The 17,456-nt window shown below is 42.3% G+C and overlaps 1 long non-coding RNA gene across 1 annotated transcript; it reads left to right on the top strand.

Annotated features, from left to right (window-relative positions):
• The first annotated feature begins 15,040 nt into the window (after positions 1-15,040).
• On the top strand, positions 15,041-15,790 carry LOC147757876 (uncharacterized). The gene is made up of 2 exons (XR_015321703.1): positions 15,041-15,242; positions 15,487-15,790. It is a non-coding gene; the product is annotated as an uncharacterized LOC147757876 (long non-coding RNA).
• Positions 15,791-17,456: the final 1,666 nt, after the last annotated feature.

A 17,456-nucleotide genomic window follows, 5' to 3' on the forward strand; every position in this document is an offset into this window, starting at 1 on the left:
TTAAAGGAATGAAATGTCCTACATTGGTATAGACCTGCCGAACATGCTCTACAACATTTTTTAGCAGTACTGGCTATCAATAGATAATATGGTTTACTGGGAAAATTGGCCCACTCGATGTTTAATAATAATTCGTATTAGTGAACTTTACAAAGTAAGTAGGTTCGTCTTTAACTGCGTTTTCCACTTACAGAATCACTTACAGTTGTGGTATGTTCATAAATCTTCAACATACCAAGTTATCGTCGGATCACGGTCGATCTTCTGAACCGTTTCATAGCATAGACCATAACTAAATCCAAGTAATTACAAATACTTAACTAATATTGTTATCATTAACAACGGATGTACTTATCTGAGAAATGGATTGTCAGGCCTATTTCATGCTGACTCATACTGCTCCATAATGAGTCAACGCGCTGTTATCCGTAACGTGTCAACAGGCCTCTACGTAGAAGCGACAGATCCTTGCATACTGCCACGACTCCGTCACAATAGCAGCGGATTGTGCATTTCCAACGCTAACTGTGAATATTTCGCCCGAATGTTCTCGCTGTATATGTTCATGAAAGCGAATATCAGAAACTAAACAAGATCCAGTTCAAAAGGGGATTCAAAGAGATGCCCACGCTACCGGCAGAGAACGTAAACAACGATCGAGCTCCAAAACGACTAGTGACGACGACTGGAGACAGGGGTCCTTCGGGAGGCAATCACGTGATCAATGTGGCTACGGGTCGGCTTGTTTATAATCAACCAATTGTTGTGAATGATGCCAGCGTATCAAGCAGCCTATAGCCGGACGCGCGATGAAATTCGCCTGTCGCTGATAAAGCATGTCGCTTCAACATAAGATCTCTTCGGAGTTTTCTTCAGATGTATCTTGCTGCGTTTGTTATTAGCCGTATTGATAAGCGTAACAAACAGATGGCGGTCAAGAATGAGCGACCTTATCTAGAAATGATATTATATATTGACTGTTCAATTGGTTAACAAATTCATAGGACTTTTTCCTACATAGACTATACGATTTATATTGTGAAAATTTGAGCCTGCGTCAGGCTTCCGATCAAATCAGTCTGTCGAGACGACAACGTTATTGCCCAGAAAATAAAACGCATCGCTAACGTGTCACACAATTGTCCTCAGCGCGATACAGCATCCCTGATTAGCCATCAGTAAAAAGCTTTTTGCTTTTCTAGCGGAGATGATGGCACCTGCAATAGAATATTCAGCTCGAACTTCCACAGCCCGATTTTAAGTGTAGCTTTGTTGAAACGTGTTAGAAGTTCGGCACTTTTTTTGAAGACTGTAGTCACGTGGACGGCGTAAGCTAGCTGATTTTGTTTTTAAATAAAAAATACTGTTATTGAGCAAACGCAGATTTTCTTAGCAAAAAAAAAAGTGCGATTCTCTCATGTGCTCTCGAAATTTTGAGAGAGTGAATATTCTATTCACTGTGTTTTTACGGCTCATAGACAAATATATAGTATATTAAAAAAGACGGTAAAGAAATACAGCGAGTAAGTACGAATAAATGTCAAAAAATGCCGTCGTGTGACTGTCGATGCTGGACAGTGATTCTGGGAACGACAGGGTTCGTGATAGCGGACATTGCCGGATCCGAAGTCGATTAATTGTACTATAGTATTGTATAGGCAACATTCGTATGAGAACCTGTCCAGTGGCAAGTGAAAAAAACGTTTCCATGAAAATCATAACTTTAAACTAAAAAAAAAAAAACAGCTAAAGAACAAAGACGTGTTATTTGATAGTTGATAAACTGAAATCACTATCTGAGTAATGTTTAAGGCCGTTCACAGCTATCTCGATGCACGCTTTAATTCTTGATCTATTCGGTTCTCGTGCGGGGAAAAAAAGGACATCTTTTGTACACATTAGGATCCTGTCATTCATCAAAATCAAATTACTCTTATAACAGTATTCAATTATGAGGTAATCTCGGTAAAAACAGGCACAAATGCTGTTACGGGTGCATCTGCAGTGGGGCAATTACTGGATATATCTTCACCAGATCGCCGGCTATACCAGTCGGTCGTCCGTAGCCAGATGATCGATTGGCAACACTATCGTTGTTGTCATCGATGGTTTAATAGCCCCACGTCAATGACAGAATCTTCTCTACAGATCAAATCGTTCTGACAATGATTCATTTTCAAGTGTTTGTTCGGACGACGTCAGGGCGAACATGCCGCCGAGCGTCGACTCATGAAACAGATTGCCATTTTTGACTAGCGAAACAATAAGAAGTAGGTAAGATCGTGTATTTATAAATGTGAAATTGTTTCTTTTGCCGTCTTACTAATATGATTGCGTTTGATCTGCTATATTTGACCACTCAAACTAGATTAGTATCATTATAATTGCTCGTCCTGATATCGACCCGTCGTCCATAAGTCTAACGCCCGAGCTTTGATCTCAGAGGCAATCTCTATTTTCGCATCACCCACCATTTAAACACGTTATATCATTTAATGATGACTCTGAACCGCCTATCCACTTTCCGTGGCGTTACGCGCCCTGTGCGTCATTGTATCACCCTATAGCTCCTACAGGCCGCCGCGTATCGTTGTCTCAATTGTAACTGTTCTACAGTAGAGCATCGGGTTACTTACTATTCATTATCTAGAAGCGGTAAGTTAGATCAGGGTCGACGTGAAACCACAGGGCCCTGGAAAGGCGTCCTGTCATCGTTGCTGTCGTCGGTGACTGGTCCTGAATGTCCGATCTGCGCTGCTAACGCCCAGAGCTGCTCTAGAACTATGATTATAATATTGTATTACAATAGGCAACCCCTAGCGATGGCAATGGCTAAACAGGTGTTTTGAGCTTTACATCTGGTATTGTTTACGTAATCAATCGTTCGATTGACCTTCTTGAGCACAATGCCTGGTAACAGTATTCGAGTTGCCGGCTGTACGTTTTTCATTGCGAACTGTTTGCGCTGCTCTCAATCGTCCTCGCTGTCCTGTTCTGCTGCCGTTACTGTTACGTCTTCCTACTGCTTTTGGCAGTATCGATGTCAGGGTCTCACGTTTTATTATAGTCGCAGTGATGTATGGCTGTAGGCCTATTTGGTGGCAGCGTATAACGATAGCTACAACAATAATACAACGACGAACCGTTTCTGCTGTCGTTCTGCTTCGGTAGTTATACGATAGCCGTAAGGATCGTCTGCAGGCTCCTTTAAGAACGAGGCCATGCCAACTAAACACTAACAGAACTGTCATCGACAGCCACGAACGGTAGCGGAGGATCTGCGAGAAGCAGCAGCAGGCGTCACGATACGATCCGAGTATGCGTGAGCCGAAACCGAATCGTAATGCTCTTAGTTCAATAGCATTGTCGTAGCATCAAAACGGTAGGGAACGTAGCGGCGAAATACGAAAAGAGTCAGGCGTAAATTCACCAACGTTTGGACGGCAATCACGAGCATATGCTTCGTTCATTGAGTGTTCGCTGGGCAGCCAGCCAGAAGGGCGCGGCAGTGGCACCGAAGGCGATACGATGCGGTGTCGGTTGACCCCCCGCACCGCTGTTGTTAAATATTGAGGCAACGTCCAGGAGCCGACACTTAGCTGTTGGGACGACCACGTTGCAAAGGCTGGACTTTTGCTTGCGGCGCTTTACACTAAAGGTGAACTTGTTTTTGCGCTCTGGGCATCGAGCCGGTAAAGGTTGGATTGCTGGAGGAGACCCCGATGGTATGGGTCTTTATCGGAATGGTAATGGTAGTTTGATAGCTTCATCTATTATAGCTAGCAGATGTTGGTATTATCGTTCATAGCTGTAATACTCTGGAAAAAAAGAGACCACCTATCGCAACGGCCTCATCCTTCGAAAAAATCCTTCAGATGTAAACTAGTGCTTAACAAAACATTGCACTGTAACAGATATATGGTCTCAGATAGCGCATATATACGCTATACAAAATGCTAATTGAAGCATTACGGTCCAACCGGTACCAATGAACATGTATATTAATCGTATTCGGCCGGGTGAACCAAAGCGAGCTAGCAAATAGCAGCCATTGAGCACCAATTAGGCGGCGTCACGAGTGTCGTGGGATCGCTTAATAGTTTATCGACTTTGTACTATAACATATATTTTTTATACTTTGTTCTAACGCACAAAATAGCTCGATCAACACCTAATAACCCAGCTGGCCAATAGTGAAACGTCGGCCACCAGGCGATTTCCATCTATTCATCAACGACGATTCTCGCATTCCAAGTCGCAGCGGCATCGATAGCTCCAATCCCGTTGGCGGCTTGCGGACAATTTTAGTACTATGGTTTCGTAAGGTCGACAAGGTTAATGTAATAGCAGTACGGGTCCTACAGGCACATATATAGCTACGAGTCTATAGACGTTTGCGAACTTGTGCCAATCATATACCAATACAGATTGATGCCATGTCAGGGGGCTGCGGCCTTGCTCGACTGGATAGTTGGTGCCAAAGACACCGATGCTGACTTTGGCCACGAAGCCATTAAGCCTAGCACGTTCGGCAATCGCCTCCACCGATCGCCGACGACCATTGGCCATAACATTAGGATAGAGAGAGCCAATGGTGAGCGGCGCTGCAGAACCATCGCCAATAGTAATAACAGCAGCCATCGTACCGGTGCCGTAGTACCTTTCTTTATAGCCGTTGTTATTACTACCCGTAACAACAGCACTGTAGAATACTTCACCGTCTCACTCCACTCTGTTCCACCAATAGAGTGACACAGAACAATCAGTAAAAACAGACTGAACAACGCACGGTCAGATACAGATAGCATCAACATTATACCCTTGTGCACCCACCGACTCACATGCTGATTCCCCCAGCAACAATAAAAGCAACAACAACAACAACAAAACAGCACCGCCGCTGCTCCGTCAGCTAGCGCTGCGGACGGCTAGCAGACAACAGCAGGCTGAATTAATGGGATAGGCCCGACGGACAGGCCGACCCAGCTCGGTTTGACATAGCAACAACGCTGCGTATTTCTACACAGTCCATCCAACATGGTCCGCTGATGCCGCCCCATTTTGGAGTGCTGTTTGACGCTGACCGAGAGAAAAAGAGAGGGCAACAGGGGAGCTGATGGGGCGCAAGAAAAACGATGGAGAGGGGATATTGGGTCTGTATCAGTAAAAGAACCGCAAAGAGAAGAGATGATAGCCAGGAAAGAGCGCCATTCCCACTGCTGCTGCGACGACGACGACGACGACGACAACGAAGCGAACATGTTTTGCTGCTATTACCCTCACCGGAGTTGGCTGGCTCTTTGGAATCGTTGTCGCTGATCTTGGCGGGAGTTACGAAACGAGCAGAGGCTGTGCAGCATTAGCAGTTGTGTGGTGAGAGCTGAACGACGAATGCGCACGACACGGTGAGCGACGATCGCCGCGACTGCCGTCGTTCGATTCGCCTCCCCTCTATGGCAACATTAGCAGACGCAGCAATAGGACGAAGAGCAAGAACAGCTTTGTCGACTGTGAACGACCGAGCGGCGAGCGGCCAAGAAACCAATGGTGCTGGACAGATAGCTGCCGCCATTGCGGTTGTAGGCACCACTCAAAGAGCCGATTGCGCACACATCGCCAGCCAGTGACTGGCCTGCCATCGTCGCAGACACTAGTAGACGAGAACGCAAAACGATAAAAAAGCAGGCAGGTAGATAGATAGACAGATCCAGCCACAAAGCCAGCGGTCTTAGCACCGGCTCGGATCGGCTGGCGAGCTCGGCACCACGCTGCGAGGCAGTATATTCAGCCCATAACTGTAGGCACTGTTAATGTAGCTAGGCACTGGCAAGCTGGTAAAAGCACGTTGGTCGATCTCGACGTCGCAGCAGGCTCGACACATTCGGTCACGTTCGTGTAAGGGTTCTATACCGGAGAGGCATGCTGTAGCAGTTTGTGGCGGCCCGACATGGCCGATGCTGATTTGCCAGTAGGCTGAATGGCTGTCCGTACCAGCTTATGACGTTCAGCAGACATTTTCGGTGACTGCAGACAATTCGACAAGCTTCAAATGTGCCGTTCTTGCTGCTGTCGTGGTAGAAACGGTGGCCACAGTTCGTAGCTGCCATAGCAGCGACCACATTGGCAACTTTTGTAGTGGTGGAAACGGTGCCTGTCTGTGTCCTACGGTCGCATATTGGACGACTACGAGCGGACGGAAATAGCTCCTGTTTGGTGGTTGTGACAGTGCAGCAGCAACAGCAGATGGATTCCTATTATTGATCTTCTAGCGCCAATTCTGCTCCACGTCGATCCTCGCAAACCGACCATCATCGCCAGTCGTCGATCTGTCGTCACTCTGGAAGTGACGTCGGGCTTGCGCAACTTATACTTGTCGTAATACTGCTAGCGTGACCAGTGGTGCGTGTAGCGTTCGTGCAGTTGTTGATTGTGACCATACCGTTAGTGGACATCTCATCAAATGCTATGAGGTAGTTGTGTGATTGCGGGGGCTTTCGGAGGCACAACGACGACTTGTCCAGCAATTGAACGAAATAAGGTAGTTGTATCTATTTCTGCATCTAGGAGGTGTAGAAATAAAGATCGTTATAGAGATAGCGGAAATGAAAGGCGGAACGAGAATCGGGCGGCGAACGCTTCCGACAAGCGTTTGAAAGAGACGAAATAATTGGGTCGGACGGAGTTTATCTATGGAGTACTGATTATTGTTGTAGTGTAGGACCAAATCGAAAGACTAGCAGGTAATGTAAAAAGGCGTGGTGCTTATTCAATAAAATCCTTCAATAGAACCATTGAAAGCAAACTGTAGCACAAAATATCGTGTCTTCAAGAAGACAGCCCGACCAACAGCAGCAGTAGTAGTGAACACAGGAAGAAGTAAGAAGAACTAGCGCCATGTTATAAGTACTGCATCATCAACCGACCCAAAAACCACTACCGTTTGCTCGAATCGGAATACTCAAGATCGCGGTCGGCAATCGCCTGAAGGAGAAACACACCGCTGCCTTCGTACTAACAGTTTGATCAGTTGAACCGTTATGTTAAAACTCGGACATCTTTTCTTTTCTCAAGTGCTTTGAGTCCTTTTGAAAACTGAACAGGCTTTGGTTAGCCTACGCTAGTTACTATCTTGTTGCCTTCGACCTATATTCGACTCGAAAAGGATACGGGATAAACTCATCAAGACGAGTGTGTGATAGTCGAGTTGACCGCAAAAACAAATAGGGATGCCTGTCTAACTCTCTATCGAGTGTTTGTGGCAACTCTCCGTCGCTCATCTCCCTTCGTCTTTATTTAGCTGTCCAAACAGACAACTGCGTGTTATACATCTTTCTGTGCGAGCCGTCACCACTGGGATGTGTCGTTTAGACGGAACGCTTAAGCAACGACAAGAGCTTCTGGTAAACGCTAATCGCAGGTAGCAACAACAGCGTGAAAAAATTGAATGACAAAGAGCCAACAATAAAACAAACTAACCATAAATAGACGAGAGTTATCGTTAAAAGGAGAAACAGCAACGCTGACTTCGGCCATTATGGTTCAACAGGGGCGTCGCCGACTCACCACGGACATGATTAGTTCGCCCACGAATTTCGTCCACTTTGACGGACCCTCATTCGGCCAGACCCGAACCGTGGATCTTGACGAGGCCCGCTGCCGAGTCATGTTCGACAGGCTTCAGAAAAGCTCGAATGGTTCGAGACGCATTGTCAGCAGATTCATGTTCCGGAGCGACTCTCCACCCAGTGAATGCTGCTTCCCAGCGTCCCTCCTGCTCCGACCCTCATCGCCGGGCAACAGCTCTTCAGGCGGCGTATTCAACCTAAGGTCAGGTCGTGGTGGGAGCCCGTCATCGGGACCTACACGGCAATTGGAGATCAGCGCCCCGTTCAACTTTGTCCATCTTCGTCACGTTTCCTTAGACGGGATCAAGAATCAGGGACGACCTGTTAGCGGAAGCGCCAGTCCCACTAACAGTATCTGTCGGCGGTCTACCGAAGTCGCTGCGCTTTAAATGACTCAGTGTATTACATTATTACGAAAAAGTTCGACTGCTTAAGCACGATCATCGCTCATCATTCTGTTGCATTATTTCTTATGTGCACGTAGTCCGTAGGAAATACGACTCACCTAATTGTTTATGTTGGTAATAGACACACCTACATCAATTATTTGGCCATATCCATCAAGCGATAGGAATTACTTGTCTAAGCTATCGGGATGGTATTGATGTCCGGTGCTTTTTTCTAACGGCGGAGAGTAATATGAAAAAAAAAAAAAAAAAACATCAGAAATACAATTTTTTTTTTGTTGTATTTTTTATGTTTGCCAATCGGTTAGTACATATCCGACTAGGTCGCTGTTTACTTGAACTCGCCGCGGAAGAGTTATCCGGTCGTTAGCAAAGTCACGGGGTTATGCAATGAGCCACACTCTCATCAAGGGCGCTTGTCTACCTCAGTTGGCACATCTGTGCATCCACACCATAAAATCTACTGATACACATCTGAAAACAGCTTTGCGTAAAGGGTTTGTTCGTAGAAGGCGGCAAATAATCGAAACGTGAGGTACACCGTCCGGAAGGCAGCAGTGTCCTGCCAAGTGTTTCGAATTTAGCACTAACTACGACAGGACAATAGAGCCTAAATGATTTTTTATACTCACTATAAATGCGGTCAAAACGAATTAAATATTGATGTAACCGCATGCACTCATCCGTATATGTGTAACAGAATAAGGATAAAATTATAGTACATATGGTTTTCTGTAGGGTCGTGTGCGGTCATGGAGGATAACCGTGCGTTTTTCGGCATTATTCTTTGTTTGCATCTTATGTATATAATTAAATGTGTTTTTTCTTCTTGTTAGCCATTACCGGGTTGATTTAACATTTATCCCTCATATTTTATTTGTCAAGCATCTATGCAAGACGAATGAACGTCACAGTTGAAAGGATGCTTGAAATAACTTTTTGAAGCCTCTGTTTTGCGCAGTTTCAATATTTTTTTGCCCTTTGAAAACTTCATTCTGGACCAAAGTATGTCTAAAAATCATATTTTTTTGTAAAGCATGCGTTCCACTAGTCAAAGCTATTGATTGCAACATATTGTGATGAAGTGTTGTGCAGGCGCGGGGACCTTGTCCTGATACAATAGGTGATGTCACCATTCACACGACGTTTGAGGGTTCGAAAAAAATGGCTGGCCAACTTTTTGGTAATCAGCTTTGAATCGAAAGCATTGTGATTTTAGGTATTTTAGTGGGATCGTACATGTCAAAAAACGAGAGACTTGAAATTGCTGAATGCAAAAAACCGATGACTGCCGCCATAACTATAATTGACAATTCAGATGAATATATTTATTTACGTACAGGGATATAATTAGTTCCAACAATGGTTACTGTTATTAGGCGTAATTTAAGCAAAGTTAAATATAGCCATTTTGTGATTAGTCATAGACTGTATAGAAACATATTTATCATGTAGCAACAACGTAATGTATTTAAGCACGAGTATAAGCTTGAATTGCACGCCTCCTATGTCTCTAACTTAGACAAACATTTCGTAAGTTATCCTGAGCAAATACGACAAACAAAAGCTGATCTTAATAAAATACCTGTGTTGTTAAACGATGTCTCGTATGTGTCCTACTTCTAGTTAGTACTAGGGGTCGAAAGGCGAAATTCGTTAGTTACCATAGAAGATAAACGAATCGAGGCAAATTCTAGAATAAAGTTGTTAATTTCGAGATAGCTTGTGACAGTCAGGTAACTTCAGGACAGGAGTAAAATAATATTGCACAATTATGCCCCGCATCAGGCAATGCTAACGGATTTGTTTGAAAGCATCTTGGGGGTCAACCTGTACAAAATGGATGTTTTGTACAACATTTTTACTCTCTGGTAAAATATCGAAAAATAACGAAAAACCAAAACGAAACTTCATCTCTCAAGTTATGCCATGAAGCCCACAATTTATCTTATGAGGACTGGGCAACGCGGTTTGGGTTAGACCTTACCGCGACGATTACTAAATGATCGAAGTCGTTATGCATTGGCGGTATACAGATACAAACACGAGTCTCAGATACCCAGACGAGTATCAAACGGCTTGAAAACATTAGATACAACGTAAGTACTGTTTTACCTTTACACGACGGAAATCAAATGACGTTGCTTTTAAGTAAGTTTCATTATTACAAGGTTATTATCAGGTTATTACAAGTATTAATCGAGCTGATTGAGGTTAATCACTGCCAAGCCGTCCTTAAAAGGTCAAGGTTCAAACGTGACGGCCAAAGCGTTAACAAAGCCAGTTTGTCATGTCAGATGGCGCCTCGTGAAGCCCTTGACAATCCCTTTTGAAATGGAAAAATTAAGCCAGTCCTTGGTGATGATTATAACCTCGTGATAGATATCGTTCACATCTGACCGAACGAGAAAAGCCGTCTTGCGTCCCGGTAGCGCTGCTAATTTGTTTGAAATGGTTTGTCGTTAATTGTTGTTATCATATATTACAATTAAATAATATTATTAATTATAGTTATATAATTGATATAGTTAGACGTAGTCTGACATTGTAGAAATGTATAATGTTTCTTAGAATTCGATGCTGTGAAATATCCTACTCGTGGATTCCGGGTTGCCGATGTCTACCCTTTCAAGATCAGGTACAATCTATACGAGCATATGTGCGCACAGTGTTGACGTGCTATTACCTCATTATCCTGTGTGTCCTTTTAAGGTACGTCTTGTGTGATGTTTAGCTTAACACAAATAGAAAAAGATCTCCAGGCAAAAACATCAACCAAAGGCAAAGAACGAGGCCCATTCGAAGAACGCCAACTGAGACCTTACTCCTTGTAGATAATAGCCAGCAATCCGCTGAGCGGGGATACTTGATGAGGATGCGACTTCTCAATAGTTAGAGGTCTATTTAGCAAAATATGCCTTTAGCGTTATAGAGGAAACAGGATACGGCGTAACGCTAACATTACGAGCGCTCTAGGACATTTCGTCGTTCGGACGTAAGCTTAATAAGTTATATCAGCTTGAAGTTACAATTACTATGGAAATTCGTAAGTAAAACTGAGGTGTACAGAAATTAAATTTCAATAGCCGTGACCTTTTTACAGCTTTCAATAGCACCTTTCATTCGCAATTATGTTCACCTTAGAAAAATCAGCAGGATCGTTGTACATTGAAGAACACTCAAGGTCTAAGCGTATACTCGATCGTGTCAAGCCAAAACAATCACTCACCAATACAACTATAACCACGGAATATTGAAAGCATTTTTAAAAATATCAAAGTTTCCTATTTATTTAGCAGCATTGATAGAACTGCCAGCCTAATGAAACCAATCGAATAGAGAACGTGCCCAACTCATAAAAATGATAATGATTCATTTATCGTGTGGTAAAAAATGGCTTACTCCTATGCGATACGTTCGTGTTTTATATAGCGATACATTAATATACGCAAAACTCAAATATTTTAATTTTCCAACTTTATTTTAAATCAATTTGGATAATTAGTCGTTAATCGCTTGCTAATATCTTATAGGGATTATCTAATAGGGACTGCAATTTAGCTATCATGCTAATTATAGCTATGGCAACCTTTACGAGCAGCTTTTTCAAAACGCGCGGTATATTTCAGATTGGTCTTATTACTAACATTAAATAAAAATTCGCACATTTCCGCCGTTTTGATCTGAGAAAACCGCTTATTAGTTCCGCAATTACACGCAGAACTTATATTCATAAGGAAGTTACTTTTCAACTGCACAATCAATTCTAATCATTCACGGTGTTTCTGGACAGCGATAAACTCTGTACACGGATCAGTCCGTTGTACCCGTATAGATACTCTGGAAAATTTATCTATTTTTTTTTTTTGTTAGAGCTCTTTTCTTTAATTTATTTATTATTCATTTAGAGCTAAAGAAATCTCCGGATAGATATCCATGGTGCATATATACGACACACATGTATCATGTGTAGTGTACAAATAGAAAAAAGGAGGCAGTATCTTCAGGACCCTGTATTTCGCCATTGTGGGAGTACCTTACACCTAGGAAATTCTTTGAGATAACTGCGTGATATTTATTAGCAGTGGTGGATTTTGTGTGTAAGTAGATAGCATGTCAAAGAGCGAGTGTCGATTTGGAAATTTCCGAAGACAGACTGCGACACAGTTTCGCCTGTTGTACATTACCGGGCTCACCGGTAAATTCTCCAAGGCATACGTCCTGACAAATTCTGTGGCTCCTCTTTGTTTCAAGGACATCCTATAAATCTGCTAAACTTAATTACGAGGCCATGTTTCCTATATTTTTCTCTAGTCCAACACACAAGTGCTGGACAGAACAGCATTTGTCACCATTGATCTTTATTGTTTACATAAATATTTCACACACACGTTGATGCCGATGATATAATTCACGTTTCCGACTAATCCAGCAACAACAACAACCGGCATGAATACAATGATTGTCTGCACGATGGAAACAGAAACGGTCTTTACGCCTGTGAGTGTTGGAAGGAAGGAAGGAAGGAAGGAAGGAAGGAAGGGTAGAAAATGCAAGTAGAAGCGATATTGTTAGCGACGCTATTTTCGAAGTTTCCAGTGGAAGAATTCAGTGTTCCATGGCATTTCGATGCGATGTCTATTATTCCAAGACGGGCATGGGTAACAGGTGACCTTTACCGCTTTGACGGCGTATGTCCAATAAATATTATACCATTTATTATTATTACGAAAAGTTAGCCCAGTCTGTAATCTCTAAGCGACTTCCTAGAAGGGAATCTAACCTCATTTAAGGTAAGACAAGCGTTGTTAGACAATCATATGCGTTATGTAACGACGTTGGGTATAATGTCTACGCTGGTCATAAAAAATAATTGGGCAGGCGGTCTAATACGTAACCCGTTAAGTACGTTGCCGGCGTAACCATCACCAAGAAGCATGATTCCACACTAGTTCAAAGTTAAGCGGCAACAAAAATGACTATGAGATATTTATAATCGTTAAAAATAAGGTGTTATGGTTATTCTAGTTGCTTGTATAGTCGCTATCTCGTTTCAAATGCAAATTTTTCATGCTCTACCTAATAAATAGGTGATCCTGAAACCTTTCTCACCCAGAATGATTAATAGTAAAGTGTTGAAAAATATTTATAATAGAAAGAAAGTTGGACCGTCATACGTGCTGTATGATCATGCACACTGCACAGATTATTTGAGTATGCGTTTTCTATAAATTTCAGAAAAGGCATGGTGATATAAACAAGAAAACACAGCCACCTAACCAGGTCAAAGCTGTTTTTTCTCCCTAGGATTATCTCTACCCGCGAAATTCAAAAGTTTTGGAGTAAACGCTACGGAGTTCAACCGCATGAGAACGACCTCTCGAACAGTTTACAAACAGTTAATACATATTGCTACAGCCATACAGAAGGCGGTGTTCGTTCTATGCGGGAGTACTTTAGCCGAATAAGTTTCAAACTTTGAGAATAGCAAAGATTAAAGGCTATTCAATTGATAAAATTCAAAATTTTAAATAAACAAGAATAATAAAGTGTATGAAAAATTCATACCTTGACAATAGATTTTTTGAAAATTTTTTTTTCGATAAAAGAAACGTTATCAACTCAAATTAGCCATCTGTCGATAACACAGCCCAATCTAACTGGAAGCAGTTGTTCTGCAGACGACAATGAAGCCCGGCAAAGTTCCCCGATCTACCGTTATGGGTAAATGAATGAAGTACGCAGCAATCAAGTCATGCAATTAAAGATTTAAGGACCACTTATTATTACTGTGCTATTAAATAATGCATTATCGTTATTGCCGTATAGACATTATACCCATAATAAAGCTGCTCAAAGCCTGGTCCCTGCAGGGCGGCTGCTGCTCTAACACACGTATGTTTCGACAGAACATGCGTCAATTCATGGCGATCCCGTTAGACCTTGGTTGAGACGCAGGACATGTTTTATTTTTTTTACAACACGTATTCTATGAACCATAGCGCGTCTTTGCTTTTGTATCGCGAAGCTATACAGCATGAATAATGCATACGGGCCCCTGCTGGGAGGTCGCCTGAGGTTAACCGTGCAGGCCCAAAGTTTGGGCCTGACGCTTTACCCGTCTTCGAAAACGATTCAACGTACCGTATAGTTGAGCAAGGCGATCAAAGTAGAGAATTATCAGTGCCTGCGTGCACGCGTGTGTGTGTGACTCACAGAAACCGACATGACTGATCGCTTTATTTCTAATATGTAGTGGATCTGCGAGTTATCGGTGTCGCTTAGTAACGTTCGCCCGTCAAACAAATGCGATCCGTTTTAGATCCGTGTGCGGCGGCTACGCGCATCAATGGCCAATGGCGGACGTGTTAGTTCTATTCTCAAGCTTCCCTTATAACGCTACGAATTTCACCTTTTCTCCACGCCAGTGGAGACGAGTAACACGGTTGCTCCCTAGGCAAACCGAAGCTATAACCAGTCATCAGTTTCGTTTAGGTGAAGGTGAGGGACCGTGAAAACGTATGAGTGAAACTATGACGATGGTAGAACGCATAGAATTTCCGAAATTTGATACAAAATTAAGCGAAATTCTCATATGGAGTTGGTTGGGTGGAAGTGATATCCACAGTCGATTTTAATTTTAACAAAAATGTGCATACCGAAGGCTTTTGAAGACTGAATAAAGCCATCGGCTACCGCATTTCTACGATTGCATAATGTCTACGTGTCTACGTATTTTATCATCGTAATTTTTTTCATGTTTTTTAGGTCTTGAAAAAACATTTTTTTAGCTCTTAAACTAGGCCAGATAAACTCAATAAAGGTTTTAAAAAAAAACTGATGTTAGAACGTAATATTTCACCGCCTCGAGGTAAGCTCATTGTTAATTAATATGTGCCAGACGCGTCGAGGCAACATAGCGGTCACTGTTTTTAAAACAAGTCGAGCACGACGCATATAACCGACCTTGATCGGAACTGAGGGAAATCATCGCGCGGCTATATCAAAATAGGTAGTTTCTACTGGCTTCTATATTGCCTAGGTGACAGACTGACACGTACCGTTCTAAAGTCCTATGGCAACTATGGTTGGATCACATACTGCTAAGCCCCATGTTTCAGAATTGTGTTCTCGAAATTAGATTGCCAGACATTATAGGAGCATTCATTTTTTCCTTAGTTGGAAAACCTGGCTAGCGTAGACAAAAAGCGTAATTATTTTTGCTCAATTTTCGAATATAAGAGAAAGATTTACATGCTATTCCTTTACATTGTTGTTTCGTTAACACTTGAAGTCAAACTCCATCTACCAAGTTTTCTATAGACGTGTTACTAATTCGTGTAGTTTTTGATCACAAAAAGATCGGACTGTAATGCTAATTAGCTTGGAACTAGACACACGATTCGTAATCTTCCGGAGCATTAGTTATAACTTAGGAATAATATATTTAATAGTGTGAATGATTCAGTTGGTGTCGCACCAGTGAAGCCCAGCAGAAAATCTTCGACCGAATTGTTTCATCCATTCCGGTGGACTCGGGCCGCCGTCTCGAAGAGTCAAAGGCATCAGAAGCTTTTCGGTGTTCTGTGAAGTTTCGTGAAGAAAGGAAGTCTATCGAACGCTGCGAATGTCACACGGATAAAAGGCATGGGAGTATCGGTACGTCAAGAAGAGGCAATAAACGCGCCAGTGAAGCATAATCTGCGTACAAGTTTTGTCAATGAAGCCTTCGCGGCGCGTTAACCTGGCCTTGTTAAATGTTCCAGTGCTTATTTTTTAGTTTAGACAATATTAGGTAGTTTATCGCTTCGCTCGCATTGAACCTATGTGTATCTTCAACGTGAAGACTAGCAATACAAATCGTCACATTAGGAAAATTAATCGACAAATGAAAATTCACATAATTAAACTCCAACTAGATTCCAACGCCAGTTCCGCATATTGTTAACCGCGGTAAAATTGTTGTATTGTTTAATACCTGTGAAGCGTCTCTAAATATGAACTTCATCAAAAAGATATACGGTGTCCAACTCAAGAAGACCAAGTATGAAGGGCTTCACTACTGTGATTGGCGAACGGGTCCGAGTCTAAAGTGCAACGTCGAACCCTGTTGTGAGTCATCTATCTTCAGTGATGATTGCAAGATTTTATTAATCTTAAGTTTTCGCCAAGCACACCAAGAGCGGTTTTTACAATGGTACTTCACGTCCGTAAGAACTAGAGACGCTTTCTAAGAAAGTGTAAAGTTCATTTGAGGACGTGGTCAGACAGCTGAATGCTGAAAATACACGATAATTGTAGGTGTTAGTATCATTATCCATATACATTCTTTTTACTTTATTTCACTCATACCTATAGCAGTTTTTTTTTTTTGATCAATTAGTACTTAATCAGTTAGTACTACAGGTGGCACTGCTGGTATATATATAGTATAATGAAATCTTGAAATCTGGAATCGCGGCGAAGACCGTTATGGCAAGCCCGCGTATAATCAAAGATGCATACTAGCATAGCATAGTTTTCACAACGCTTACTTTTTCCAGTACCGGATACGAAAAGCAATTCGTTCTATCTAATATTGTATAAGTAACGTATCATAGTACATTTATTGATAGATATGCTACGAAGTAATCAGTATGCAAGTTCTGAGCCCTACGCTGTTCGTCGTCAAAAATGGGAAAATGATCGGGGGCAGGTTCCTTATGGCTAGCTATTTAAGCTACCTATGATTAGCCCAATAAATCATCTAGGAAAATGTAAGGACAATATTCTAAAAGAACAGCTTGCTGAGGGAAGACAAGAAGGCTTTGGTGAGAAAATGGAGAGCAAACGCAAGCAACCAACTTAGCAATGAAATACGATTACCTAAGAAGTAAACTGAACAAATAGGAAGAAACACATGTTTCGATTTAATCGCACTTTGCGAAATTAGACATTAGTGCTTTATAGTTCTATTGTCAAATCAGCAAAGCAAACAGATGATCCTAGCCACGATGCTCGAAGCCTAGGTCGAAAGGCCGATGAGATTTTTTCAACGTATCGAATTGTCGCTCAGACAACAAAGAGCATATCAACGATTCGTACGTGTGTTCGTCGGGATCAGGCACGAATTAAGACCCTGTTTATATATATATCTGTTTATTAATACTGAATCGTGGCATCCGGTTGGAAAATGTACGGTGTTCTTTGGAGTTTCTGTTTTGGATCTCTGAGACTCGAGGTTCTTCTAGACCTCACAAGTGGCTGTGAAATCAGAATCGAACCAAAGTCATGCTGCATTTGCAGAACAAGACGTGTTGATTCACCGTTAAAGCTAGCCCATAGCAAACGATTCTCGCGCCGTACTTCCGACTCGATTCGTCGCTCGTCAAAGAAGACAGCCATTTCGAGCAGTCATTATATATATATATATATATATATATAT

Source organism: Varroa destructor, unplaced genomic scaffold, assembly GCF_002443255.2.
Source record: "Varroa destructor unplaced genomic scaffold, Vdes_3.0 BEIS01000002.1, whole genome shotgun sequence".
Taxonomy (NCBI): domain Eukaryota; kingdom Metazoa; phylum Arthropoda; class Arachnida; order Mesostigmata; family Varroidae; genus Varroa; species Varroa destructor.